The 24,496-nt window shown below is 40.0% G+C and overlaps 2 protein-coding genes and 1 non-coding gene across 3 annotated transcripts in view; 1 reads left to right on the top strand and 2 right to left on the bottom strand.

Moving 5' to 3' along the window:
- Positions 1-10,392, bottom strand: part of LOC134679533 (juvenile hormone epoxide hydrolase-like) — a 331,027-nt gene extending 320,635 nt beyond the window's left edge. Inside the window, exon 1 of the mRNA XM_063538488.1 lies at positions 10,388-10,392. The gene's annotated coding sequence lies outside the window, so the exon portion shown is untranslated. The remainder of the gene's footprint in view (positions 1-10,387) is intronic.
- The window catches only part of LOC134679545 (V-type proton ATPase subunit C), a 175,292-nt gene that overhangs the window by 10,503 nt on the left and 140,293 nt on the right, over positions 1-24,496 (top strand). The gene's annotated exons all lie outside the window — the stretch shown is intronic.
- Positions 14,648-14,720, bottom strand: Trnas-gga (transfer RNA serine (anticodon GGA)). The gene has a single exon. It is a non-coding gene; the product is annotated as a tRNA-Ser (tRNA).

Below are 24,496 nucleotides of genomic sequence, written 5' to 3'. Positions count from 1 at the left end.
TTTACGCAAAAAACGGCAGAAATCACGTTTTTGTATGGGAGCCCCACTTAAATATTTTTTTTTGTTTTTAGTATTTGTTGTTATATTATAGCGGCAACAGAAATACATCATCTGTGAAAATTTCAACCGTCAAGCTATCACGGTTCATGAGTTACAGCCTGGTGACAGACGGACAGAGGAGTCTTAGTAATAATTCCGTTTTGACCCCTTGGCCTTTGGGTACGGAACCCTAAAATGTTATTTTGAAGTTAAATTATGGTGGGAGGTGATGTACTGTAAGGGTGCGTGTGTGTGCGTGTAGCTGCTTGCACGTGTGCTAACGGCCGTTTGTGATTTAGGTACCTGTACGTTTACTTGTCGTTCTTGTCTACGTGACAGCGTGATAAAAAGGTGTCCTTCACTTTCTATCCTACGTGGATTTTATCACGTGGATAAAGATGGATAAAGCCATCCATAATTCGCCGGCTGCTCCTATTCCTTATCACAATAGAAGTTACGCTTTAATTTTAAAACGACATAGCATATAACTGCTAAGAAATACCTATCAAACTAACATATGTACATATACATATTATTTTTGATATTAGTTTTCGTTGCAAATTAAATCATAATAAAAAGAAAACAGCAAGTTCCTACTTAAAAACACCAGACCTTCTGATGTGCAAGTAAAACTTTACCTGCCCATATGCGTATTCAGATTTATATGATATCTAACTTTTTAGTTAGATAAATGTCGCTGTATATGCGTAAAAGGCTTCAATAAGATTATAGCTTACACTGATAATTATAAACTATGGTATACAGATAGTAAAGAAACACTATAGCAACAGTCTGTTGACAAAAATAACATTCTCCTAGAAAATCCCACTCCAGTCTAATAAGAAATTTCATAGTTCGCCGCAACCCACATAACATATTCATATTATTAATTTTATACCCGCTAGGGGTCGCATGTGGGGTTTACAGCCCGTTGTCTGTAAACAAGTGCGGCTACAACGCCGCACCAGCACCGTCGCGTCGCGCTACAACGCTGCGGTGACCCCCAGCTGTTCACACATAAATGCAAGCATTTGGGAAAAATATTTGCTAAAGTGACTGTTTCTTTTAAAAATGGAAGCGTATTTGGAAAGTGCATATTCTAGGAATAATTTAAGGTTTGTGCCAAATTAGTTCCGTGGACACGTTTTTACAGAATTGGTAGTAGATTTTAATGGCGTTCATTGGTAGAGTTACAATAGACACCAAATAACAATCATTTATAGAAAACGCCAAATAAAACTGAAATAATGTATGAAAATTATCCCGAATTCACGTCTAGAATTTATCGATTGGCATTTGTTTCAGTACTTCTTCGCCCGGCGATTGATGTATCGTTCTTCCCTAACTCATTATTAATAATGAACTCATTATTTATAATGATTCATTAAACTCAAAACTAATTCGAGCTGCAATGGAAATGACGATCGATCGATGCACAGACCATGGATTAAACTAGAGGCCGCAAATGCCGTGTGACAATCATGTGTGTGACACACTTGGTTGTCTAGCTGCTGCTGATTAGCAGCAGGATTATTTTACCATTCTTGGTGTTTACTGCATTACCTACCTCCAATAAGTGACACGCGACTGGGCACTTGCTGCATCTAGTTAAACATGGTCGATCGATCGATGCGTAATGGGAGGGAAGATGGATGATATCTCCCACAGGAGTATTTTAACTTGCAAATGAAAACGATTGCCCTTTTCTACTCGCGAAACGGTTTCCACTCGATTATGCACTTCGTTTCCAGTTTAATTTGGGCTTTACGTAATTTTTGAAGGTTTCCCGGTTGAGCGGTTGCACGAGACAACCTATAGTATTTTTCAAATAGCTTGGGTACGATGAATCAATGCTATTGGTTGATTCCCGCTTTCTCAGCCACAGTGGATAGGAAGCAATAAAATGTAACAAACAACTCATATCAGTGGCGGATTTGCCCTAAGGCCCACTAGACCCGGGCATAGGGCGGCAAATTGTGACAAAAAATTCGCTGATGATAACAAGAAATAACTCAAAATGTGTTCTATATTATTGGCGCTGCGAAAGGGGCGGCTATAGGGCCTGGGGCCTAGGGCGGCAAAGACAGTAAATCCGCTCCTGACTCTTACTGGTTTATGTACAAAATCAGCCATTGAGCGTTTTGAATAATTCAGCCCTGAGTTTGGAACAGTTCGACTGGTAGTTACAGATTATCTTGTAAAAGTTTTTGATAACGCAAGTTCAAATTTTGGTGAGTATTTCATTCGTTTTCGAACGATCGCTGTAATTTAGTTCTTTGAGAGAGTTGGCTTGACTGGATATCTGATAAAGAGTTCGGCGGAAAAATCAAACATTTATCGTGAATCAAGATTCAATATGTATTTTCACAACACCCCAAAAGAAATGGCTTTTTATTTCTTGCGAAGAGGGTTCAAAGTGCCACTTTTCTTCCCTGCTATAAGGGATCAAATGACACTTTACTGTTCTGATTTAATTTTCTTTTCTGAATACATATTTTTTAGCTTTAACTAATATTTTGGAACATGATAATTTCCTCATAGGTGATGTGAAAAACAGTACCTATACCTAATACTCAAATATTAATTAACTGATTTGACGCCCGATAACTGATTTGTGAAATACAATAGACTTGCGGCTTAATACAGACCCAAATGTATTAAGACGATTGGAACTTTAGGTACGGATAAAGAGATCACATTATACTAGTTGGTTTGTCCGAACGAAATCCTGCCTGGTTTCGCACGAATGAGAATTCATGGCTATGCATAAAGCTCCACTCCACCACACTTAGCCCAGGATTCTGACCCCCGATCACGTACAGAAGTATAAAAGTTTAGAATAAAGTTATACTGGACACGCAGTCCCAGTCGAATTTGAGTATCTTTTTAATAGACAAACAGTTGGTACGCAAACATTCAGGCTAGTTGACATGTTTCTCGAAAGTTCCGTGTTGTGGAACTTTGTGTTTGGAGCAATTTCAAAATTGTGCTGACGTCTTCGGAGTTCTTAAAGTTTTGGTGTAGTTCATCAATTTGTCGGAACGTTTACCTGGAGAAGTATGTGACGTAAGACAACAGTGAAAAAAGCTTGGAAGGGATGCTCTTCGTTCCCATTATGCAGTTAGGTATGTGAAATAGAAAATACTTTTCGACTTATCAATCATTATCATAATTACTTTTCTCTGTTTAGTCCTGTGATTGAAAATTAATAAAAGAGTGAATTGCGAAAAAAAAAACTTAATAAAGCGCAGTTAAGAAGCTGTGATTAGTCTTAACTTAATTGATTCATTTGTGTTACGAAAATTGTATTGTATTTATTGTACTTAATTCATTCATTCATAGATAAGTCTATAGCATCGCTAACACACTTTCATGTGTCAGTGTCATCTAACTTAAATAGAAATGGCTTAACTGTGGTAACACAATGGAATCAATTAACTTTAGACTTGTAATTACAGGTGCTTAACTATGTACAAATCTTTTGCAATTCACTCAAATAGCACCTACAAAAATCCTTTTATTGTCGCTCAATACAGTCAAAAAGGAAGAGCTTCACTCATTCTGCTCTACCGACCTTCTGTAAGTAGAGTATGTGTACAAACTCAAGAGTTTAAACCAGGGGCTCCAAACTGTTTTACCTGAGGACCATATTGCGCCTCAGAAACTTCGCGCGGGCCACCGTCGGGTGTCGAAGGAGGGGGGGCGGGGGTGTCTCTGGTTGCTGCAGGGCTGAATCCCTGGAGCCTGGCTGGTTGCGGGCCGGATTGGAACGCTGTCGGCGGGCCGGATTAAAACGCATCGCGGGCCGGATTTGGCCCGCGGGCCGGGGTTTGGAGAGCCCTGGTTTAAACTGTTAAAAGCGACGAAAGAGCTTGTAGACGGTCTTCCCTTGTCGACAGACGGTCTTGGCCACATTGATCTTACTTGCCGAAATATATGCCGATTTATCATACATTTCATAAGTTTTTCGTGAGTTCGGTGCAAATTATATTTCGTCAACATTACACATTTCTGTTTACAGACTTTATCTCGTTTCGCTTGTCTTACTCTATATTTTATTTGTAGCAATGTAAGCTAGGTACCTACGTTAGAAATAAAAACAACCAATGCATGCTCTTTTTGGATTCCCGGCGTATTTTCCTTACAGCTGGGTGTGTGAACACTAGAGTGGAGTGTCCACAAACGATATTTCACGCCCGAGAGCGTCAGCGGCAAAACCTATACGAGCGTTTCGAGTGCTGGCCGTTTATTGTGCGGAAATATAACGGAGTTTAAGAAAAAAAATATTTTATGTCCAGTTTATTTTGGTTAATCTGGAGAAATATAGTATTTCTGTCACTATAAAAATGTTCAAGACGACAATACATTTTGCAATAGACGTTTCAGCCACTTCTTTTTGTGACGGAAATGGCCTGAGTGGCCAAACTGTACAACACGGTTTTAAATTTCACTAGGCCACTCACCAGTATTATTTACTAACGCCCCGCCCCGGCTTCGCACGGGGTGGCACAGTTTAACAAATTATACGCCTAAAGCTACCTCAAGAATAACTCTATTGAGAGGTGAAAAACGCATGAAAATCCGTTCAGTAGTTTTTGAGTTTATCGCGAACATACGAACAAACACACAAACAGACGGACGCAGCGGGGGACTTTGTTTTATAAGGTGTAGTGACAGAGATGGCTATATTTTAATCAAATCTTATATAAGTAATATATTTTTAAGATTTCCCAATGTCTGACTTAACACAATATGTACTTACACAAAAATAAAAAATAAAACACTGGATCGCAACGCCCGGCGCCCTCGTAAGGTATATGTATTTACAACGAAATATAATTATTTTTATAAACGACTGTAATTAAAACGGTACTGGTTTCGAAAAAAATAAAATGTAATCTGCCAAAATAATAAATAGACAAAAATAGTAGCAAAAACCATAAACAAAATATATAAGGTAAATTTATAGAAAAAGGTTGTGCAATCTTGCACAATTATTATACTGGTGATATTATACGGATTTAGTCTTGGTAGTTAAGTTAGTCGAGCGACGCGTAGGTATCGGCAGTTGCGACTAAATTTTCTTTTATTTCTGAAAATGTATATTTTCTCTATTTTGTCACCCGCTATCGCCTAGGTATGTAATTAGGTAAAGCGCATTATAAAATCTACGAGTAAAATTCCAAGTAGCAATTTAACTAGAACAAGGTTAAAGGAAATAAGAAATTCCTTGTTCTCAAGCCCAGGCACAAAGTTAATTAAGTTTAAACCACTTTGTTTCATAAAAAACCTGTTGCGCTAGTTTTTGTATTCACCAGCTACAGTTAAGAGGAAAGGGGACGATGTCACGTGACCGCAGTCCCCATTTGTGTCTCTGGGTATTAAGATAACCTCACCTAACCTAAGGCCCAAGGTCCTATTTATAGTAGTAATCTTATTCAGTGCGATGGAATTTAAATCACATTTAATTAAACAGAGGAGAGAATCAATTTTCAAACAAAACCAAAATCAACTGTACCTATTCCCTGCACTAAAAGTTCAAATTTCAGTGGCAAATTCTGGACTTTTCATTTGTATGGCTCGGCCTTAGGACTTAGGAGGATAAATGTGTGTTAGTCTGTAAGGTATGTTTCTTTGTTGCCTAATATAATTCATCTAACCTAACGCGATTAAATTTTATTATTACCTTTTTTCCGATGTTTCAGCCACGTTGCTCTGGCTGTGGTCACGGATGTTGCTGGACACTGTCGTTCTAATATGGAAGAGTGATAGATAGACAGACACAAAGCAAAGCAAGCAAACCACAAAGCAAGCAAGCACAAAGCATGTTTCGTTATTGATGCGCAAGCGATTGCCACCTTAGCCAGGGACCTAGTGTAGAATTCGGCAGATTCCCACGGAACCACCGAAATACTCTCAGATTGCGCTTTAGATGTCCATATATACCTCTCTAGGGACCCACAGATTATCAGTTCGCCGGATGATATCAGCCTGTCAGTAGTCCGGAACTGTCACCTTTCCCGATTACCTGACAGGCTGATATTGTCCCGCGAACTGGTAATCTGTGGGCCCCTTTACCAATTTCGTCCTCCAGGATGGTATTGGTAAGAGGACTTGCACTGATATATAATTCTGTGACATCAGACCCATGTAATAACAGTATTAACCCTTTCCCCGTATTACATGGCATCGCGTGATTACGCCGCAATTGGCTCAATTATCCGACCTAATTATCGATATATATCGGTACAAAGCACCTCTATATTACCGATATAGCGCGTGTTAGTGTTAGCTGAGTAAACGCGGCATATGATGCCTATTCGACTTAGCTTTGTCGTGTAGGTGGATTCAGCTGGTGCCTAATGTCTGTGAAAATGTTGATAGATCTGTAGAAAATAAGGAATATCTAGACACGCGGCAGCGTGTCAAGCCAAGTTCAAGCAAAGGAACTGGCTAGCCAGCGCCGAGTGTAATATTACACGAACCACTTGGTGCCACTTTTGACCCTTCTATAACTCAAAACATCTTTGACGTAAACACATAAAACTACGTGTGTTTAATTATATCCATAAGGATATCTAGAAGCCCAAATTTCATGAAGCTAGCTCAAACGGTTATAAAGGTATGAAGGTCAAAAAGTCGTAAATTTTAAGACTGACTTATGACTTATAGTACCTAAACCTAACCTACTTCCAGATGACCTAGAAGGAGGAAATTTGGAATCCAGCTTGGTTATTGTGTGTAACCGTAGGAAAAAATCTAAAAATAAAATAAAGTTAAAAAATAGGGGGGGTCCCCATACAAAAAAACCACTTTTTATTGGGACTGACATATAAGTACCTAAACCTAACCTACTTCCAGATGACCTAGAAAGATGAAATTTGGAATCCAGCTCGGTTATTGTGTGTAACCGTAGGAAAAAATCTAAAAATAAAATAAAGTTTAAAAATAGGGGGGGTCCCCATACAAAAATCCATTTTTTATTGGGACTGATATAAGTACCTAAACCTAACCTACTTCCAGATGACCTAGAAGGATGAAATTTGGAATCCAGCTCGGTTATTGTGTGTAACCGTAGGAAAAAATCTAAAAATAAAATAAAGTTTAAAAATAGGGGGGGTCCCCATACAAAAATCCATTTTTTATTGGGACTGATATAAGTACCTAAACCTAACCTACTTCCAGATGACCTAGAAGGATGAAATTTGGAATCCAGCTCGGTTATTGTGTGTAACCGTAGGAAAAAATCTAAAAATAAAATAAAGTTTAAAAATAGGGGGGGTCCCCATACAAAAATCCATTTTTATTGGGACTGATATAAGTACCTAAACCTAACCTACTTCCAGATGACCTAGAAGGATGAAATTTGGAATCCAGCTCGGTTATTGTGTGTAAGCGTAGGAAAAAATCTAAAAATAAAAAAAAGTTAAAAAATAGGGGGGGTCCCCATACAAAAAAATATTTTTTTATTGTAGCGTTGGAACCGTTACAAGCAGATATTTGAAACTACCCCAATATATGTATTATTATATTTGCTATATTAAAATAAAGTTTAGTCAAAAAATAAGTGGTGCCCCATACAAAAAACTTTTAATACGCTCTAAACAACCGGCCAACGGTGTGTCGTCGGCGGCGCGCGGTACCACATAATTATACAAAGAACAGAAGTAAAAACCATACAGCGGAAACACAAGAAAAAACATTAAATCTCAATACCTGCCTAGTTTTCTTTACAAAAAGTATTGATATCCCACCAAAAACATAAATGTAAAAAAGGAGAGCCAAGTTCAATACAAAAATTATGCTTGGCTGTGGGGCTCGCCGCAAAAAGAATGGAGATCTAAATGACTGCCACTGCCAAGTTCTATGCAAAATCCAAATATGTATTTATAGGAACAAAATAACATTATAAACAAGTATTAAACTCTATTTCTTTGCTTTATTGGATACCTATAACAATTGCTGTTATTTAAAAAAATGTGAGATCTTAAAGTAGGTTAGATTTGGCTTGGCCAGGTTTTATCAGAATTACAATATATATAAAATGATTGATATAATGAAAACTGGCCAAGTCAAATCTAACCTACTTTAAGATCTCACATTTTTTTAAATAACAGCAATTGTTATAGGTATCCAATAAAGCAAAGAAATAGAGTTTAATACTTGTTTATAATGTTATTTTGTTCCTATAAATACATATTTGGATTTTGCATAGAACTTGGCAGTGGCAGTCATTTAGATCTCCATTCTTTTTGCGGCGAGCCCCACAGCCAAGCATAATTTTTGTATTGAACTTGGCTCTCCTTTTTTACATTTATGTTTTTGGTGGGATTAGGATAACGCCGTTCATCACTGTACATTCTAACATGGAAATACATAGTGAAGTTTGAACAGAAATCAAATCATTTGGCATAGGTATAGGTAGATTGCATTCAGCAGTCGCATATTAGAAGTTTTGAGATCATATTACGGTAAATCCTGATTGCACAGACTCTCAATTAGCACAGTTTAGAAGTTTACTGTGTCTGTGCATTTGAACTAGTAAAATGTGTGTGTGTGGCCCGATGTGGACAATAAATCTGCATGAAATACCATTTTTTTTGTTAAAACTAGTATCACAAAACTATAGACAGGTGATGTGGTCTTATCGATTACATAATGATATTTAAGGTTTTTCATTAAAATAAACTGCAGAGCTAGGTCATCATCATCTTCGTAGCGATTTTTCCCCATGGCTTTTGATAAATGTATTTTCGCAATTATATTATACTAGCCATAAGCTAGTTTAAACTTTTAGTGACTAATCACACCTTTATTGAGCAAGAAATTGTGTACATATTGGGTAAATTCAAAGCTGCGAGCGGGGTTTAAACTGGTTCTCGACGAGGTCCCAGTACATGTCATCTTGACTTAAGTCTTTGTCAATAGAGGTGACAGCGAGGTGTCGTCTATTGGGCATTAGCATGCCGAGCACTAGTACGTTTACCTTATTTAGTTTTATGCAGAAGGGATAACTGTCACTAATATGTGTTAGATAAGTGTTACTCATGTGGACCGTTTGTTGAAGTCAAAAATGTAACCAGTGCTTCGTCTATATATATTCCGTTGCAGCTTTTGTACGATGTTTTATACTCTACTTTTGATGCTAACAGTACCTACACTCCACTCGCTCTCATTACAGAGTAACGCCGAGATTAATCTATACTAATTAACGCTTGCACGATGTCATCTAATTTGTCATGTCATGTAGTATGCTGGGACGCTCGGACACAGCTAAGAGTCTGCCCCTAATTGATTCCCGGAACGACAATTGTAATTTATTCTACATATAAAACTCTAAATTTTCCTTTTTATTGGAAGTTTCCTTTGTTTTGAAATTTTCCTGAATTTTTCGAGAATTTTTCCAACTTTTTGAAACATTCCGCAACTTGCACATCTGTGTAGGCACTGAATATATCTCCATTAGTACCAAACTAAACCTAAATTGGTTTATGAATTTTCGCATTTATAATATCCATTATATACCGAAATGATTTGCATATTAATCATTAGTGGAGGGTAATAACTAATAAGGATAAACAAACACAATTTCTGGGCGTAGAAGTTTAAAAAAAGAGAGCGGGACGATCTCCACGCATTTATGTGACTGACGGGATAATGCATCAAATCGTGATGAGTGTATGGCGGAAAAAAGTGAAGGCCTTTGCCCAGCAGTTAGGCACAAATTAGGCTATGTTTATATGGATAATAGCTGGTTTTATTCATGAATCAGCTGTAAAAAGTAATGCTACTTAATAACATTGAATTAAATCGCGTACCTCAACCACAGTGTAAAAAGTAACAGTGGACCGATGCCTTTGATGTTTGCGTAAATGACTTTTAGTCAACTGCTCAAATTTTATAAACATTTCAAATAAGACACGCTATTAGCCTTTTAAGTAGTACCGAGCTACTAACAGTGGTGATGGATGCAGCTCATGGCTCCTCTACACGATGGGCCAACGCCGGCCACTCCAAGGGACGCATTTATGCGTTAGAGGGAGCAAGTGATATTGCTATCTCATTCTACCGCATGGCTGCGTCCCTTGGAGTGGCCGGGGTTAGCCCATCGTGTAGAGGAGCCATCAGGTGCCCGCGGCCCATGGCTCGCCCCTCACACCCCGCACGATTGCATTGTTTGGATGGCTTCGTCGAAAGACTATTATTGTTTTAAGTATACGTTTTATACTCTGTGCCTCAACTTAACCCTAAGAGGGTCTGTAAGGAAAGTGCACCGAAACGTAAACCTAACTCTAAACAGTTTGCCTGCATTGTAGAAGTAAACATGAACTTTGCGAAGCTGATAGACGGTGAAACAGAGGTGCTAACTCATCCAATAGCGAAGTATCAGTTAGGGAACAACATAAACAAAACTTAATCGACGTAGTTCTGAACAGCTAAGTCGATATCTTCTTACAAATAATACCCAACTATACAGATTGTAGACCGACCGCTTAAATGAGTCCTCGCCTGCGCGGTGCGGGCGGCAGCCGTACACCCGCCCGCACGTTCCCCGCCACCCTTAGTCGTCACTCCCCGTCGCCCCCGTACCGCGCAGGTGAGGACTCATTTAAGCGGTCGGTCTATCAGTGCCGTACCTTGCAGCTCTGTCAGTGGCGTACCGTGAACCAATCAAGCCGTGGGCGAAAACCATATCTGCGGGCGCTTTTCAATGTGTTTACTCAAGTTAATAAAAAAGTTGGCTTTGCGAGGCCCCTTTAAGTGCGAGGCCGTGGGCGAAGGCCCCATTCACTCACGCCTAGCTACGCCACTGGGCTCTGTGAGCTTGTAGACCTCGCATACCCCCTCATTAAAAACTGACAGGCCTACGAAAGAAACTACAGTGAATGATATTTGAATCATGTTGTTAAGTTATCGTGCGTTACGCCCGCGCCAATACATGTCCGGACAAGTACGAGCGAAATGGACGATGACTGAATGACATCAGTTAGATGTCATTCTGATATCAGTGTACGTTCGAATTGGCCTGTAAATCAACAAACAATTATTGTACTTATTTATCGAACCTGCTCACAAAATTTCACGAAAATCGGTTGAGAAATAAGACGGGGACTGGCCAAGATGTCAATCGTTATCAATTTCGATTTTATCAGGCCATCTTTTAGATAGGTACTACTTGCATTCTAGACCTATGCTTAGCTCACCGTGATCCTACTAGAAAAAAAAAAAAACAAATATGTATCTATCAATATCGTACACGGTCTCTTAACACCAAGAATGACGTTGCCCGCAACGCAGGCAGGTAAAGCACTCTACAGATTTCCCCAGGCACGCCGATGTGATTGACACTGCAAGAGATTTACGCCCCCACGTGTGGCAGTGCCTGTTTAGCGAGTATTTTTGAGGGCTGCGATTGGTTATTTTTGAAATGCACTTTTAGGATATGCAAGTTGGAACAAATGTAAATATAATAATTTGGACCCTATGTATTAAATGCACTCGATTGACTCTAATTATACAAAAACCTCGCGAGGAAACCGGTATTATTTATTCCCAATTATAAACCTGAGCAAGCTTTATTCTAACTGGCCATTATTTCTAATCTATGAAAAATAATATATATATAATGTGTCCTTTCTAAACCAAATTTTAATAGGCAACGAAACTTTATGATCCGCAAAGCATACATAACTCCACAAATGGCCGACGCTTTGAAACATAAAATTGATTTAAAACAAATGGAGCATATGCGGCCCTCCTAATGCTCCGCGTAATTTGATTAAATAATTTCTGACCCTCATCAAGTATTCGGGCTTATTTTACTTGAGCCGTTTTGTAACTAACATAAACGACTTACGTAGTTACTACGTAAAGTGTCATTCTATGGAACTTTTGCTCACTACGTAAACAAAAGTCACTAGTAAATTCATCATTCAGAGACAATTTCAATATGGCGGTTTGTTTACATAGTTAGCAAGTTCCATAGAATGACACTAGCGGCTCGATTCGGGAAATGAATTAGAGACTGATATGAAATAGTAAAGATATATGTGACGTTCCACTGCAAAAGGTACCTTATGGCGGCTGGCGCCGCGATTCGAGAAATAAAGGTTGGAGTGGAGGAAAGGGGGCCGAGACTTAGAAAAATTCGGTGTGTCCAGGGACTTTAAATGAAATCGATCGATGAGGTGTGGGGGTCGAGACTTGGAAAAATCGGTGTGGTCTCATATTGACAGGCAGTTGGAAAGATCCAGAATTTAGAATAATTCGGTGTAGCCAGGGACTTAGAAAAAATCGATGGACGAGGTGTGGGGGCCGAGAGAGACTTAGAATAATTTGGTGTGGTGTCATGTGGACGCGTACAGAAAAGGACTTAGAATAATTCTGGGGGTCAGTGACTTCGCAATCTATATGACTTTCTATGTACCTGCTCGTAACCATCCAATAAGATAGGTACATAGCTCCCAATGCAGCATACGGTCCGCCTGAGGGTACGCAGTTACCGATAGCCTTTGGACACTAATGTCGGACCTTTGAAACCTCTATATAATCATCATCATAGGCCCTCAGGAAAACCACGATAGGGAACACCCCCTGCCCCCTGCCCTTGTAATATTTGAGTTTCTGGCACACTTATTTGCGGTTGGTTTTGTCTCTTTTGGTTATCAAAAGAGTATGGAGTATGGAGTTTTTAGTTTGCCGACTGCAAAAAGGTGCGCCCCGCCCCTTTGTTAGTTCCCCAATGATCCCCGCTAGATGGCGCCATGTCGCTAGTGTCGCCTCGTCAGTGTACAAGTACATATTATCGCTATTTAGTTCCAAAACCATCCGCTATGAAGTGAATAGATGTCACTACTGAGTTGCCAGTTGCTAGTGGAATCTCGTCAGTGGACGGACACCTCTTGTTAGTTCCGGCGGTCGGCAACGGCCACCGCATGCAGCCGACGAGCCTCTCACTTGCGGCCCGCGAGCCTACCTGACTATTTTGTATACTGTAATATGACAAAAGGCGCGGCGCCGAATACACTTACACTGGCGGGTCTGCGCAAAGTTGTGAACCAAAGAGAATAGATAGTATAGAGGGCTATTGCCAAAGTAAATTTTGTAGTCACGGTACATTTACTGCCATCTATCGACACACGATTAAAACTTAAAATAAAATTGAAAATGTATAAATTAATCAAAATATGTTTACTTACGTGTAAACATATGATATGTGTTAAAATTGTTAAATATCAAACGGTGTCGTCAACGCCATCTAGCCGAGAATAGGCCAAAGGTAATGGCGCCATCTATTCGAGAATGACTTTTTCTTGATTTCCGAGGCACGTTTTTTTCTTAGACTTTATTTATCTTAGACGGAGTTATATATATCTCTGCTGTGAACGTAGTAGACCACGATTAGGTGTGACCGCAGAGCGCGCCCGCGGCGCCCGATGATGTCATGCGTCGATAGCAATAACAGCTGGACCCGGCCCGCATCCGAAAAAAACTTCAACATACACGTAAATATTGTAATTGTAAGTATGTAGAGCCGGCGTTGGTCCGCGTGTTTTGAAACCGTGATTATGAAGCAGCCTGTCTCTTCGCTAAACTCGCGCAGCGCCGCGCCGAAGCCGCTGAGCTCTCGGGTGCCAGGCGAAATTGGTACGGCAATTGTTTCGGCGTGAGAGGAGCGTGAGCGGCGTGTCCACCATCAGGCGCAATACGCACCACTGTCCGGGACCGGCTCGTATACGTAGAAAAAAAACCATTTGTTTACAACACCAAAAAAAATAAGACACTTGCCACTGCAATAATTTGTTTGAATATTTTACTCCTACGATTTAAAAAAGTACTTTTATTTACTAATTTTTTTACATAAATACAAGACGCGTTAGTAAAAAGTCGCAACATTGGAAAAATCGGTGTGGTGTCATGTTGACAGGCAGTTGGAAAGACCCGGAACTTAGAATAATTCGGTGTGGCCAGGGCCTTAGAAAAAAATGATGGACGAGGTGTGGGGGCCGAGACTTAGAATAATTCGGTGTGGTGTCATGTTGACACGTACATAATGAAGGATTTAGAATAATTCGGGGGGTCACTATATGACTTTCTATGTACCTACTCGAAACCTAGATGGCTTTGTCAGTAATAGATCGATACGCATCCAATAAGATAGATACATAGCTCCCAATGTAGCATACGGTCCGCCTGAGGGTAAGCAGTTACCGTAGCCTTTGGACGCTAATGTCGGACCTTTGAAACCTCTACATCATCATCATCATCATCATCATCATCATCATCATCATCATCATCATCATCATAGGCTCTCAGGAAAACCTCGACAGGGAACACCCCTGCCCCCTGCCCTTGTAATATTTGGGGTTCTGGTACACTTATTTGCGGTTAGTTTTGTCGCTTTTGGTTATCAAATATATGGAGTTTTTAGTTTGCCGACTGCAAAAAGGTGCGCCCTGCCCCTTTGTTAGTTCCCCAATGATCCCCACTAGATGGTGCCATGTCGCTAGTGTCGCCTCGTCAGTGTACATCACTATTTAGTTCCAAAACCATCCGCTATGAAGTGAATAGATGTCACTACTGAGTTGGGAAAAAATGGAAAAATTTACGCTTCCGGCAGGACTTGAACCCGCATCCTCCACAATCCGTGTGTTGCTCTTAACCAATTGAGCTACGGAAGCCTACCAGGACATCGCAAATCTTTCCATTCCTTTCTTTATGTAAATAGCGACATCTACCGAAAGACAATTACATCTTTTAACGGCACCGGAGTCTCAAGTTGCATTGATAATTCACCAGTAACCCATACTAAATCAATCTTTTAACAAGCAGATACGGGCAGGACTTGAACCCGTATCCTCCACAATCCGTGTGTGTGTGTTTTTTTTGCCACTTGTTAGTTCCAAAAAAATCCGCAGAGGGTGCAATTTCAATTTCAATTTCAATTTTTTTCAATTGCAAGGAGCCGTTAGATGGCACGACTTGTTAGTTCCACAATGATCCCCGCAAGATGGCAACACTTTGTGTGTGAGTTAGTTATTTATTCGCTTGAAGGCTAGCTATAGATGTCGCTAGTGGCATCTCGTCAGTGGACGGACACCGCTAGTTAGTTCCGGCGGTCGGCAACAAGCGGCCCGGCGGGCCGCTTGTTGCCGACCGCCGCCGCCGCATGCTGCCGGCGAACCTCTCACTTGCGGCCCGCGAGCCTAGTCAAAGGCGTGGCCAATCTCAACTTCGGTAACTACTATTGGGGCCGAGACTTAGAAAAATCGGTGTGGTATAATGCAGAATTATTTGACTCAGGCAGTCCCGGGACTTCCGATAATTCGTGGATGAGGTGTGGGGGCCGAGAAAAAATAGGTGCGCCGTGAAATTCATGGCGTTTACGTTGTCTCGCGACCTAAATTCATTCCGCCGCACCGCGAAATTCATTTGCCCGTATACCAAAAACAAACGCCAAAAAAGATTGCCGACCGCTAGTTGACCGTTGACCTAGTCTGTCGACCGTGGCTGTCACCGTGACTCGTGGATTATCATTTGCCATACGCAAAATTCGAAACGGCGCGCTGCGGGACGAGGTGCTGCGGGCCGCCCGAGCGCGGCGGGGCGCAACTTCAGCCGATCTTGGTCTGGCAGCGGCACCCCGCCGCATATACGTCAACGAGCGTCTTACACGTTACAACAGGCTTCTATTCAAGCAGACCCGGGATGCAGCGAATACCTCCGAGTGGAAATACGTGTGGACGAATCGCGGGCGTATCTACACACGCCGTCAACAGGGGGAACGCGCTCACTGGATTAGGAAAGAGGTAGACCTGCGGCGGGTTTTCGGCGAGGTTGCCGTGGACCTCAAGAATACATAGTATGTTTTTATGCTATAAAAATATTGGTAATAGTTACAATTTAATATTGATCTTGCGTTCTAATTGGCACATAAATGTTACTATTTGTATTATTAGATATTTTCACCTCGAAAACTTTACTTTAATAGAATGCGTCTTTAAAGTTTGTAATGTAATATTTTTTTATTTAATAAATATACAGAGAAACACTGAATATGGCCGTAGTTCACATGGGACTGTTAAATATTAGGTCAATAAATACAGGTAGGGATGAATTGCTGTGTTGTATGGAAAGACTAAAACCAGATATTTTGGCGTTGAACGAAACCTGGTTAAAAGCTGACGAATAGAAAACTGCACCTGTCATCCCGGGCTACACATTCAAGCACACACCGCGGCCCGGTGGCCGTAGAGGCGGCGGAGTGGGATTCTATGTGATGTGAGGCGCGGCCTGCGCGCCCGCGTCCGAACACACCCGGAGTCGTCGCTTGAACAAATGTGGCTAGAAGTTTCATTACTGGGAGGGTTACGAATCGCTGTCGGAACAGTTTATAGGCCAGAATCAGGATTATCTGTCGCCGGCGCAATCAACTCCTTAAGCGAATCTTTGCCTGTGAGTACCTTTGCCTACTGTAATCATATTTTTATACTTACCGATTTTAATGTCCACGCACGAACTATTGAGTTTCCTATCTCAACAAAACCTACAGCGACTGGTAGAGAAACCTACGCGTATTACAGATCAATGCGCCACTCTGCTAGACCTAGTAATAACAGATTCTCCGTCACTGTGTGTAAAAACGTCAAAGTCAATCACAACCCAGCCCTTAGTGACCACGCACTAGTTATTGCCGAACTTAATATAAAAAAACCTAAAGAAACCCCCCGTTATATTAACTACAGAGATTTGAGTAAAATAGATGAAGCAACATTTATGTCAGATCTAAAAGCCATTTGTTGGACTGAAGTCAAAAATTGCCGAGATGTAAATGAGATGGTCGAAACCTTTAACTGTCTATTAGTAAGCTTGTATGATATACACGATCCTCTGCATAAAATACGAGTGGGTGAAAAACCGCGGCCGTGGCTTACAGACAATCTGAAGCTCATGATGTCCTTGCGAGATAAAGCTTTGGCGAAAGCTAGAAAGACTAAATTGGATTCTCACATGGATTATTATAAAAGCTTGCGTAATCTAGTGAATAGAACTATAGGATGGGAAAAAAGCGCCTTTTTTGGATATTATGTTAATGAAAATATTAAAAGACCCAACAAAATGTGGCAATATTTAAAACGGTCTTCCGTGTTAGGCACGAGTAGCCAAGTTAATATACCGCACCATTTGAATAACCCAGACGAAATCAACAATTTTTTTCTTAACATACCAAACAACGGGAGATGTGAGAGATTAGCGTTTGATTATTTTCGACGAAATATGCAGCATTAAAACAAATGCGTCGGGATATGATTCGATTACCATTGATATGTTAAAAAAAACATTGCCTGTCACATTACCTGTAATAACGTACATAATAAATTACTCGATAAAATCCTGCGTTTTCCCTGAAGCTTGGAAATTGGCTAGAGTTAAACCATTGCCTAAGAGTGCCAAAGTTGAAGACCTAAAGAATCTTAGACCGATAAGCATCCTTCCAGTTATGTCTAAGATCCTGGAGCGAATCGTGTGCACGCAACTGACCTGTTACTTGGAGCGGGAAAACATTCTACCGCAAGTACAGTCAGGCTTCCGCAGTGGGCACGGCACGGCCACGGCGCTTGCTCATGTAACAGATGACATCATTAGTGCTTCAGATGAAGGGAAAGGCAGTATTCTTGTGCTTCTGGACTTCTCCAGAGCATTCGATTGTGTCAATATAGAACTCCTTCTAGAAAAGATGACGTATTATGGAATCGCACCAACTGCACGTAACTGGTTCTCTTCTTAACTGCATCTATGAACAAAATTTAGCCGATAACCTGCAGGACGTGTCCCTGGAAAAATTCCTGACCTCTATCAAGCTGAGCCACAAATCGGGTAAGAAAAATGCTGAGACCTGCAATTACGTCATCGAAGTACCAGCCCACATTCGCAAATTCCTCATTTCGCAAAACCGTGTTTTTGTTAACTGGTCATCATGCCCTGTAAGGGACTTCACCATCGTTACAAAGTGCTGGTCCTGCCACCAGTACGGCCACGCCGCCAAGTCCTGCAAGCAACCAGTGAAGACCTGCGGGCACTGCGGAGATCAAGGACACGCTGAAAACGAGTGCATGAAAAAAGAGGACCCTCCAAAGTGCGCAACCTGCACCTACTACAAGAAGGCCAACAACCACAAAACAGGTGACCCTGATTGTCCTGCTAAGAAAATGGCCGAGCAAAGGTATATAAATTCAATTGACTATGAAGGCGCCTGCTGAGCGCCACACGTACTCAGTTGTATTTGATCTTACAGTAGGGTATATTTAAGTTTAGTTTTAGTTCTCTAAATACTTAGAAATATGACTTCAGAATTAATTAATGATTTAGAATTTTTTACTATATCTGAGTCAAAATTATGTGATGTAGAAAGTTGCAAACAAAATCTGACCGGCTTTACAAAACGGCTAACAATTCTAACACAAAATATCCGTAGTATTTATAAAAATATAGACAGTCTGAGTATTTTTCTACAAAGAATTAACATTGATTGTGACATAATTGTACTAACAGAATGCTGGTTAGCAAATCATGGTAATGTCCTCCCAAATCTCGATGGCTATAATTCTTTCAGTAGCAGTATAATGTTTAACAAAAGTGACGGGGTAGTTGTCTACTCCAAAAAATCCATAGGAAATGTTATAGTTGTAGAATCGAATTTACAGGAATGCAATCACGTGCTTATTAAAATTGGCACAGATACAGCAGTAATAGCCATATACAGGCCCCCATCTTTTAAGAAAATAGATGTTTTTTTAAACTCTCTGAGCATTCTACTTCAAACTTTAGATTCGTTTAGGAACGTAGTTTTAACAGGCGACATAAATATAAATATCCTCCCAGAATGTAACGAGTTATCGACTCAGGATTACTTAAATTTTTGCTCTTTCCATGGGTTGCTCCCAGCACATACGCTTCCAACGCACCAAAGTGGGTCCTGCCTAGACCATGTCATGCTTAGGACCTCCCTATCATCCCTGGTATTAGTAATCAAATCATCACTAACGGATCATAGCGCTGTCCTACTAACCTTAAACCTAAAAGTCACTAAATGTAAACAGACGCAGCTTTTTACTAAAATTGATTATAATAAACTTGAAAAAGACTTATGCAATATTGATTTTGCCCCAGTTTACAATTGTGCTGACGCTGACCTTGCGATGTCGCTCTTTATACATAATATACGAAGTGCTGTTTTACGTAATACAAAGCATATTAGATTAAACAAAAAAACCACCAATATTAAGCCATGGGTAACTTCTGGTCTAATTCGCTGTATGCAAAACAGGGACAAATTACATATTAAAGCTAAATCTGACCCGAAAAACACAGTGCTACAAACTACATATAAAAGGTACCGTAATTATTGCAACGACCTTCTAAAGAAGATCAAAACAAATTTTGAAAGAAGTAAACTAGAAGAAGCTGGCAATGATAGTAAAAGGATCTGGAAACAAGTTAAAAATCTAACCTGTACTCCCAAAAAACATGACTCATCCTCAGATTTATTAATATCACAATGCTCGCCACTTGAGTCTGCTAACCGTGCGAATAATTACTTTGTTAATGTAGGTAAAAACTTAGCGGATAAAATTCAAAGTCTCCCCCCGAGATCAAATTCATTCCCAATTTCCACTGCCAGTAGCTTAAAATCCTTTGCTCTGTTTCAGACTGACGAAACGGAGGTAAATAGGATTATTGCAGGACTGAAAGATGCATGTGCGGTTGGTTGGGATGGCATCTCAAACCGAATACTTAAGCAGTTCAAACACATAGTCACCCCTCCACTAACCCACATCCTACAAAAATGCCTAACTGATGGAATTTTTCCAAAGTGCTTGAAAAAAGCTGTCGTAGTCCCGGTTTATAAATCAGGAAATAAATCCCATATTAACAACTACAGACCTATATCTCTTCTTCCTGCTGTCTCTAAAGTTTTAGAAAAAATAATTAACAACAGGCTTGTGAAATACTTAGAGAAAAACTCACTATTGTCAAATATGCAATTCGGTTTCCGACCAGGATTATCAACTTCCGATGCTGTACATCATTTAACAGACCATATTACTCGAGAACTTGACAGAGGTAATCATACAATTGGCATCTTCCTAGATCTTGCAAAAGCTTTCGATTCAGTCTCGGTTCCCTTACTGTTGCGTAAGCTTGAACGGTTTGGTATTAGAGGAAAACAGCTCAATCTTTTCGAAAACTACCTCACGGACAGGTGGCAATGCGTGAAAATAGGCAGTGTGGTCAGCTCTGATCAGAAAAATAACAATTATGCTGTTCCTCAAGGAAGTATACTCGGTCCGACCTTATTTTTAATTTACATAAATGATCTGAGTAAGCTACATCTCAGCTGTGGCAAAATTATATCCTACGCCGACGACACTGTCTTAATTTTTTCAGCAAGCACAGAAAGTGAGGCATATTTGCATGCACAAAATGGTTTCGATATTGTAAATAATTGGTTACATCAACACTTACTAACACTAAATGCAGATAAAACGAATATCGTTCATTTCAACATGAGAAATAAAAGGCATAACTCTACCTACCCTTTAATTTACGCTCACTGTTGCACCGATGCCGGGGAGAATAACTGTAGCTGCCCTAATATTTCACCCGCCAGTAAGGTAAAGTATCTAGGCATAATTGTTAATGACACTCTGTCTTTTAGACCGCATATTGATGCGTTGAGTGGTAAAATTCGTAAACTGATATTTGTTTTCAAAAGACTTCGTACCATTGCAGACCTAAAGTTAATTACCCAAATCTATTATGCTCTATGCCAGTCATTAATAACATACTGCATCACGTCATGGGGAGGAGCAGCCAAAACACACCTGTTAATGGCTGAAAGAGCTCAACGAGCTATTTTAAAGGTCTCTTTCTTCCGACCCTATCAATACCCGACTGACCTATTATATAAATCCTGTAAAGTCTTAACTGTTAGACAATTGTTCATATTAAACACAGTCTTAAAACAGCACAAAGTACTTCCTTACAGCATGCAAATTACTAACAAGAGGCGAAAGGATCTAGTTTGTAGCCAATTGACTGACACAAAACATGCGTTTTCAAATAACTTCTTTATGTATCTAGCTCCACGACTATACAATAAACTAAACGCAGATTGCTGTATTTACCACTTAAGTTTGGGTGAATGTAAGAAGGTTGTACAAAAAGCCTTGGAAAGTAAATCGTATGACGACACAGAGAAATTACTAACGAACCCTAAATAAGTAAATAATTATTAAGTTCCTTCTCGTTTACTGATGCACTAAGCGGAAATCATGTTTTTGCTAAGTTGCTTTATTTTGTTATTAGCATAAATCACGTATTTAAGTCTTAAACTGTAATATATGTAACATACGCCACAAACCTAGATTAGTCATTACTCATTATTGCCATGTAATTAATTTTAGAATTATAGGTATGGTTTGTTTTTATAGTAAGCACATAATCATTATTTAGCCATATTTCTAGAATGTAAACATATCAAACTGATACCTACATTGAAATTTAACTCATAAGTTTGCCGTTATGTTAGTTATTATTTATTTAAGTAGTTTTATTTTTTCAACCTGAGATACAGGATTTTCCTAGTTCAGGTAGAAGTCATTAAAAAGCCTTACTTGATAAGATATTATTAACCTAATGTTAAATGTATAACTATGTTTTTCTGAATAAAAATTTTATTTATTTATTTATTATTTATTTATATCTGACAGGGCGTAGGCAATATGTAGAGACAGAAACGGATATGGGGAATCAACTAAAGTCTTCAGTAAAATTAATTGAAAAGGGCACGCCCCAAGGCTCAATTTTGAGTCCTATCCTGTTTATCCTTTTTACTACTGACCTACAAAACTGTCTAAACTACTGTAAAGTTCATCTTTACGCCGACGACACCCAGCTCTATTTCTCTTTTGACCCTAAAGATACTCTCAAAGCTGTAGAAATGATAAACGAAGATCTGACTAATATTTATAACTGGGCACTAAATAACCATCTTATTCTCAACCCTACAAAAACAAAATATCTCATTTTGGGAACAAAACATCAATGCCAGAAAATAACTGATTTCCAACCCAATCTAGAAATCAACTCGCAACGTCTCGAAGTATCACACACAGCCAGAAATCTCGGTTTAATTATGGATGGCGAACTGCGTTATATAGAGCATGTAAACGGAAAGATACGGAACGATTTTTATCGTCTTAAGGTTTTATACGGACTTAGAGAATATCTATCCGAAAAGGTTCGAGTCTTGCTAGCCGAGTCTTTAGTTCTCTCACAATTTAATTATTGTAACACTGTGTACGGTACCAGGATACTAAATAAAACTGCGCAAGCTATTCAGCGTGTGCAAAACGCATGCGCGAGGTTTTGTTTTAATGTTCCTCGTCGGGCGCACATCACGCCCTACCTTAACGAGAAGGGAATTCTAAAAATGAACCTACGACGGGAAATGCACATGGCTTCGCTTGTGCACAAAGTTGTACACACAAAAAGACCTGAATATCTGTTTAAAAAAATTGCATGGGCAAAGGATCAACATCATTTTAAAAACAACGGGACCCAACAACGCGTCTTTCAGGAGTCTGATTATGTCTACGGCATGGCTTCTGTCAAACTCTATCAGATTATCCTCTGCTTCTGATATTTCAGTCCACTCTTGGCCTGGTTCAAGATGGAAACTACAAGCTCGCGTCTCCGGAGAAATATAAATGTTATGTTTTAATAACAATTCTGCCCGCAATGGATCAGGAATAACCAACGGTACCATGGTACATCCACCAAATATACATCTGGACTGGTTTTCTGGCGTTCTTGTTAATTCTGATGAAATAGCACTTTCACTATCATGTCCATCTTCATCTCTTTGGGGCGGTGGACCTAATTCTCCATTCATTTCAAAGTTGGAACCGTTTTGAAATGACATACTTGAATTAAATGGCAACAAAAAACTCTTTTGGCAATAAATTATTTAAAACTTGGTATCGCGCTTGCGTTGACACTGCTCGCTTCACTGGATACAATGCAACTAATATGTTTTACTACTACTACCCTCCAGGCAAGTTTGACATCTAAAGGCCGAGCCACACCGGCTTGCGTGTGCGTGACGTGCGCGTGTGCGTGCGCTAAAATGTTGGAGCCGCACACGCACACGTCACGCTAGCGGTGTGCCGTCTCTCATAAGGATCTGCATACTACAACGCCGCACGCGCAAATGCACGTCACGCACACGCAGCCGGTGTGCACATGCCTTAATCCGTAACATACTCGATCGTATTTTTACCGCAACGCCTGAGAGTAATTACTTCTACACTTTTTGTGTGTTTGCCTAGATTTCCAAGTCAGGCGCTGCAATAATTATTTCTCACAAAAAGTTTGTGGCACCGTAAGTTCGTATATTCAAAATAAAATGAGGAATTTCGTAAGCTAGGTCAGTATAGAATTGTTATAGAATTATTTGATGGCATATATGTGCCTGTACGATAAGCAGTAATAGACGTTTAATGGTGGCGCTGCTGTGGAGTATGCTCTACAGCAGCGCCACCTTATAATAAAGCGCACAACGAAGATAGTGATATAGATATTTTTTAAACTAGTCTAGAATTTTATAGATGTTGTGGAAAGTTGTTAACTGATCTAGCATAGACCAAAATTTGGGACTAACCTGGTGTACGACGTGGAACTGTCTTCAGGGGCCCCTGTTCCTTCGATGATGAATGTAGCAACCTCATAGGCTGGCGTCGAGAGACTTCTTCAATTTGTGCTGAACACTTTGATCTTTGATTTTTGTTTTTATATAGCTCAAGCTTACGGAGCGAGCAGTTAGCGGCGGCGATTCGATTTTGAGATCGTTAGGAAAGTAATAATGGCAATTGGCAACACTCGAGCTTCCAGTGTTGCGCGCTTTCAAAAAGCGTTCCGTTGCAGGCTTATCCCGTTTTGGAATATGCTAGACGATTAAGTATTAACCGATTGAAAAATAATAAAAAGTAAATACGTAGTATTTGTGCGTACATATACAAAAGTACCGAACATGCCGCCGGCCATAAAATAATGCTTATTTTATCTAAGAACTATCATACAGAATGCTATACTAACTTAGGACTAAAAACATGTAATGCTATACCTAAGAGATGCCTATTCAACAGGCAGTGGGCAGACCTTAACTACAGGTCGCTTAGTAAGAGTATTACCGATGCGTACAGTTACGACTCTAGTAATACCGTCGGCGCCGGGATGCAGTTGATGTACGCGCGCGAGACGCCATTGCAATGGTGGCAGTGTGTTGTCTATCAACACTACTACAGAACCCTCCCGAAGGGGTGTGTTAGTATTGTCGTGGAACCATTTACCTCTTGGTTGAAGCTGGTGTAAATATTCTACGCTCCAGCGTTTC

The sequence above is a fragment of the Cydia fagiglandana genome, chromosome 2, assembly GCF_963556715.1.
Source record: "Cydia fagiglandana chromosome 2, ilCydFagi1.1, whole genome shotgun sequence".
NCBI lineage: Eukaryota > Metazoa > Arthropoda > Insecta > Lepidoptera > Tortricidae > Cydia > Cydia fagiglandana.
Note: the sequence above shows the minus strand (reverse complement) of the source record. Positions and strands in the feature narration are given on the sequence as shown.